The sequence below is a fragment of the Elaeis guineensis genome, chromosome 11 (assembly GCF_000442705.2).
Source record: "Elaeis guineensis isolate ETL-2024a chromosome 11, EG11, whole genome shotgun sequence".
Taxonomy (NCBI): domain Eukaryota; kingdom Viridiplantae; phylum Streptophyta; class Magnoliopsida; order Arecales; family Arecaceae; genus Elaeis; species Elaeis guineensis.
Genome location: NC_026003.2, coordinates 107,111,989 through 107,118,717, shown reverse-complemented (window position 1 = coordinate 107,118,717; position 6,729 = coordinate 107,111,989). Strand labels below are relative to the sequence as shown.

The 6,729-nt window shown below is 45.3% G+C and overlaps 1 pseudogene; it reads right to left on the bottom strand.

The window, feature by feature from the left end:
- Positions 1–3,603: 3,603 nt before the first annotated feature.
- Positions 3,604–6,351, bottom strand: LOC105054290 (receptor-like serine/threonine-protein kinase At2g45590; annotated as a pseudogene).
- Positions 6,352–6,729: the final 378 nt, after the last annotated feature.

The following is a 6,729-nucleotide window of genomic DNA, read 5'->3' as shown; positions in this document are numbered from 1 at the left end:
TGACATAAGCAAGCCCGATATTTTATTAAAGTTGGCAGATATCTCGCAGTCTGGTAGTCTTCAAAATGTGCAGGCAACAAGAATCACTAGTCCTTTAAATTTGTAAATCTGTTAAATGATAATGTTTGGCATCTTATGCTTAAATCATGATTACTGCTAAGAGTCAAGCGCCTTTCACTGAGATGCTGATATGTATGTCTATATCAGCCACATCAATCTATAACACTAGAGGATCTTTTTGAGAACACCAAACAGCAGGAGGCTTATCCACTTCTTCACGATATTTATACTAGTCTTCATCTTTTAACAAAAATATATATTCAATATATTTTCGAAAGATGAATAGTACAGCTGATTGGATTAAAGTTTATCTCGCAGAGCACTCTAAAGATTAGATTTAAAAATAAAATGATTTGTATTCACTGATCCGGCAGGACCTTATGTACACTGATTTTATGAATTATGCACATATTAAAATTGTGTGGTCGCTTATTCATATTTAAAAAAAAAAAAAAGAAAAAGAAAAAGATGAGGGTGGTGCTGGTCCTTGAACCCTTTCAAAGCTTATAATAAGGAAGAGCCCCTAGCCTCCAAGTCAGGCAGTTGGCCATGCGCCTTCAATGTTATTACTTGTCAACTTGATGCAATAATAAAATACATTCTCTTTGCAGGATAAACTTGTGAGAGATTTGGATTTATGAAGCGGTAAAGAACAAATCCCATGCTAGGATATTGGAAGAATTCCTTTATCTCATGTTTTTGGCAAAAGATCCACTCACTTGGGCAAAGTTCATGTGTATATGAACTCTAATTTTCTAAGTTGGGTGCTCTCTAGGCTATCAAGCTGGTTAGTAGTAGTTAACCATTGAACAATTATTATGATGCTTGTGAAATTTTGTTACTAACCTCCAAGGATTTTTCCGACAGCAAGCAAGCTAAGGATTGGACAAGGCGAATCCGAAATGATCGTCATCTAATATGCATCGAGGATCCCTTTGAGACTTCTCATGATCTTGGCCGTGCGGTTGACAAAATAGATTAAGATTCTGAGGAAGAATTTGAACAAGCAGCAGATGTTCTGCAACGTGATCCGAACCCAGTATCACGATTTTTGAGCCTTATGTGCCAAATTCAATGCAAAGGTCAAACCAATAGGATACTGTGAATAGGTTTCTTAGCCTTAAGCCCCTAATTGTATATCCTTGTTTCTTTTGGGAGGAGCGGTTTTCTCATATCCCCTTTGTGGATAATATGTATTATAATGGCAAATCTGTTTTCTGCTGTAAAGAAGCTTCTATAAGTTATGTAGCTTACTTATTTTCATATCAATTTGTAGGAGATGATGGGCCATTTAACAGATACTATAGCACAAAATTAGGAACGCCAAACAAACTGCTCAGCATTATGGCTACATACCATCCATATTTTTAGCTTCTGAAAATGTTGAAGGTGAATCATTGAAGGTTAGAAGAGAACAGGGACATGATACTAGCAAGTAACTTGCCCTGAAACCAAGTGTTAACAAACCAATGCAATTAACATGGTCAGAGATACCGGAAACCAAAGTGCATATCAAAATAGATGATCCCATGTCCATGATAACCAAACCTACAAGCAAGTAATCTGAAATCTCAACGTAAAGTTCTACAAGCCTCACAAAGGTGATGAACAAGATCAAAGATGTCCTCACATACTCAGAATCATTAACTTGCCTATGCCATGACAAACAATGTGAAAGTGAAAAAAAAAACTCAGTTTATTTGAGCCTCACATGAGGAAGAATAATCTGACGCCATTGAGTGGTTGCCTGACGAGTTATTTCTTTACTACCATACGTTGCCAGAAGTTAGTGATCATGAAATTTCTTTACACAGGTACCTAGCATGAGGAACATTTATTCGCATGGGAAATGACATCTCCAAGGATAAAGCTTTAGCATCAAGGTGGGTTTTTGATGTAAACAGATTATCCCAAGGATTAGAAAGACCTATGTTCTCGGTAAAGATATAAAATTGTCAACTTTTTGGAGGCAAAAATTTATACACAGTTATGAGACACAATAAAACACGCCCACAACATGCTCCCAATTCCTCTAACACTCTCCTGATCCGATCAAACTATAAAAGCTTGACAAGTCACAATAAACATTGCAAGCAATTATCTGATTAGAAAAAACTATAAAAGCAGCTTAAGCACCAAGATTCAACACTTCTTATCGATAGAAGGGGCTCCTCTACCTTAAATCTTTTCAGGAGCATAGCATGTTACGTAACTCGTGATGCGTTTTATTTCTGTGCATGATTGGGTGCATGACTGCGGCACCCCAAGTGGCAGATAAGAGACCAACAAAATTAGTGGAAAGCTGAAAAGCAAGAACCATTCTTCCTAACAATTAAAAGAAAAAAAAAAAAAAGGGAAAAATGCACCGTTCCACAAAACTCAAACTATTTCATGACTAATATACCAAGTCGAGCATAGTAGCATCCACACGGAAGTTCCAACATCAGTATATCTTTAGGTCCAAGGTTCCAGATGAGATCTTTAAAAAGTCAAAAAAAGGCCATATATAAGTCTATAAATATATCTCTGTTGATTTCCAAAATTATTTCTCCCTTTCTAAACAACCCATAACGACATCATGCTATGAGAGCTCAATGATAGAGCTTAAAAACGTCTCTCACATAACAAAGATCCATCACCTCGCTTCAGACTCTCCAAAAAAGCTTGTCAATAATAAAAGTGTTCTAAATAATTTTGTCGATGGGTGACCAATAATATCATCATTTTTGGATTATTTTATTGGAAGATTCCAGAAGTTTAAAGACAAAAGGAAAAAAAAATGCATTAAATACTTGACAGACTCTAATCAACATCAGTCATATATATAGACCAGCCTTAATACATATGCCCAAGAATAGGACCATCATTTTGGTCATATGGGGTTACCGAAAATTTACAAAATTCATGCCATCAGCAACCACGTAGAGTCGAAAAATATTTTTCATGCAGTAGTGTTAAAGAATTTAAAACTTCCTAAACTTTTGAACAAATTGTTATAGTACAACCCATAAGACTTATTCATTACCTTGCAAAGTCTGATACATGCTAAGGTTCCAAGGTTCTCCTTGACTAACTCTGCCCTACCTAACTATGTGGACCACTCCCCGAATCCAGTCTCTTCCACCTGGGTAGGGATTCTTGGACCAGGAATGCCATGACAAGGCCCATAACAGGCCAAACCTGAAGACCATGCCATACTAGCATGGTAGTGCAAACCTCATGGCAGAAAGTAGAAGTCTTTTTCAAAAAGCATAGATATTGGGAAGTAAGACTACATAACACCAGGGAAAAAAAAAAAAAAATCTGAAACAGTGATTGCATCAACTTATAGGGAATCTGGTCATTGCTAAAAGGAAGTGTGAGAATCTATGAGAAATTTTTTCTTTTTAACAGCGTAAGTTTGAAACAAAAGACACGGCGGAACTGGGGCCAGAGCTTGGCTGGCAATAAGAAATGAACTGAGAAGGATGAAGGTACAGTAAGTTCACATGGCCCAGAAAGCAATACCTACATGCACATGAAAAGGCAAGATCCCTTTCAATCTACCAGGACAAAAGGTACTTTATTGATTTGAATTGCTTCTCTACCAACAGTGAAGAATTTAGATCCCTACAACCTAACTGCATTAAAAGGATCCTTCACACTCAAAATTGGAATTGAACGCTAATCTTGTTGAATTCTTAATGACATTGCTTCCCTTTTTCTTCAGAATTTTAGATGGAAAATTTAGAATGGTAAACAACAAACACGAAGAACTAATGCCCATAAAGATTACTAACTCACCGAGCCTTCTTTCTGGACTTGAAGGGAAAGCCACCAGGTGATGATGGTGAGAACTCCAATGGGAGCTGCGGAGGCTGAGACTGGCCGGTGAGCATCCCAATTATCACTTTGATCGATGGCCGGTGAGCCGGAGACCGCTGAAGGCAGAGGAGGGCGACCATGATGCAAAGAAGTGCCTGCTCCCTGTCCACAGCTCGAAGGGAAGGGTCGACAAGATCAAGAAGCCTTCCCAAGTGCGCCAGGTGCCGCGCCCATGAGATGAGGTTGGCCCTCTCGAACTCCGACATGGGCGACGCCGTCACTTGCAGCGGGCGCCGGCCTGATACCAGAACCAGGAGAAGCACACCAAAGCTATAGATGTCGCACTTCTCCGAGAGCGGTCCACCGCCGCCATACTCGGGGGCGGCGTAGCAGACGGTGCCCCTCATGCTTGGGGTGCTGCTCACCGTGCCATTCGGGATCTCCCCGCTCGCCCAGTCCTGGCTGCTCCTCCTTCTAGTGCTCCTCATCTCCCCATTGATGCCTTCCGTCCACCCGTCCACACTGGGCCGGCTGCCACGGCTCCAGCTCTTCTTCCTCCTCTTCCTCCGGTCTGAAGGCGATGCCAAGTCCTTGTCTTTATGCCGCCACTGTTGCTCTCTGTTCTCACTATTTCTCTTAGACTTCTTCATGAGCTCCTCGCAGAACTCCTCCCGCCACCACTCCCTAGCTCGCCGGCTCTTCTCCTTGTCATTCGACTGCTCCTCATCCAACAAAGCCCACCATTCCATTCGCCGCCGCCGCTTCTTCTTCTTCCACTCCGACCTCCCCCTGACAATGGCTTCGGCAAGCAATCCTCAGCGGAAGCGGTCGAAGCTGTAATCCAATCACTCTTAGGCCGCTCCTTCTTGATCTCCGAACGAATCCATTCCATCACGTAGTCTTTGACACCACCGCCCGACTCGGAATTTGGTCCGCCACCAGCTTGCTGCCGCCACCACCAGTCTCTGCCAAGCCCGCTCTTCTTCCGGCCTCCTTTCTGGCTGCAGAGGCTGCAGGATCCTTCTCACTATCCAGACTTATGATATCGAATCCTCCTCCTGCCTCCGAAGTCGATGCCACATCCAAAGTCGCTGCTGTTTCCACCGGCGATGCCGTAGTAAAGATCTCATCTTCCACTGGGGTTTCTCGGGGGCTAAGCCCCCACATCCGATCGTCTCCTCGAATCCGACCGTCGTCGTGGTGCTCTCGGCCGTCTCTCCCACGATGGAACCATCATCTTCTCCTCCTCCCACCGCTGGCTCCTTCTTCCTATCATTCGAAATGGATTTGAAATCATCGGCCACGGGCTTATCCAGATCGATCTCGATGACCACCTCATCGTCGGACAAATTGGAGGCCGGGCGGCGGTGGCGGTTTGGGGCTCGTGAGTGACGGGGGTCTTGAGGCGGGCGAGGCCAAAGTCGGCGATCTTGGCGGAGAGCCGGGCGTCGAGGAGGATGTTGCTGGGTTTAATATCGCCGTGGATGACCGGGGGATCGCACACGGCGTGGAGAAATTGAAGGCCGCGGGCGATGTCGAGCGCCACCGAGAACCGGCGGTCCCAGTCCACGAGCTCCGGGCACCGCTGGTCGAGCAGAGCGTCCTGGAGGCTCCCGTTGTGCATCAGCTCGTACACCAGCAGGAGCCTCCGCCCCGTTCCTCCGCCGGTGGCGGAGGCCTCCACCACCTCCTCCTCCTCCTCGTCCGCCTCCATCCGCCGCCGCCGCCACCACCCTCGACTGTGGCGCTTCTCGTCGGAGAAGCAGTACCCGAGAGGAGTGACCACCCACCCCCGGTCCGGCGACGACCCCATGGAGAGCATCTTCCCGGCAAGGGCGAGCTCGTTCTGGAACTCGCGCTCCCCCTGAAGGGAGCCAAAATCCATGACCTTGACGGCGATCTCCTGGCCGGATGGGAGGGCGCCTCGGAAGACGGAGCCGAATCCGCCCTGCCCTAGCTTGTTTGAGGGGGAGAAGGACGCGGTGGCGCGACGGAGCTCGGAGTATGAGAACCGGCGGAGGGGGTTAGGCGGAGGGGGCTTCAGATCGGCGGTGGGAGCCGCCGCCACCGCGGGCAAGGCGGCGGTACAGGAGCATGACCAGCAAGGCAGTGGTTAGGGCAAGGAAGGTGAGAGCGACCGCCGTGGCCACCACGGTGAGCAGGATGGGGTGGTGGCGGGGGTGGTGGGGGTGGTGGTTGTGGCGGTGGTGGTGCGGGAGAGCGGCGGCGGTGGGGTCCGGCGGGTCCGCCGGCCCCGGCGGTGGCCGGGATGGCATCCTCCAGATACCTCCTGGGGAAGTAACAAATTATATAGCTCAGAAGTTGAGGGAAAAGATGAGGAAAAAGGTACCTTTTTTTTGATCACCGCTCTCTTTCCTCTTCTTTATCAAGTCATCATGGACGCAGAGAGAGGGGAAGGAGGGAGGGGAATGGAGGCGTCTCTCTCTCTCTAAAAGAGAAAGCTGGAAACCTTTTGGGCCATTTGGTACTTTTCCATTCCTTTTTTTTTTAATAACAAGTAACATATTAATAAGTGATAATAATTGAATAATTTAATTATTAGAATTGATAAATATGAACTTATTTTCGTGAGAGATAAGCCCCGCCTCCGTGTGGGCGATTATCTAATAAGTTTATCTTTTAGAAAAAGATCGTTATAATAAATAAAATTATAATAAATTTAAATTAATTTGTTCTATACCATGACTTTTTCCTCTCTTTTTTTTGGTGGGGTTCGGGGTGGGTAATCTAAGGAGGTGGACTCGTGTTCTTTGGGATTGACAAGTACACGGTTTTTTAATTAGGAACATAGATTATATTAGAGGAAAAGAGGCTTTAGTATTATTTTTCCTTAACATTTTTTTC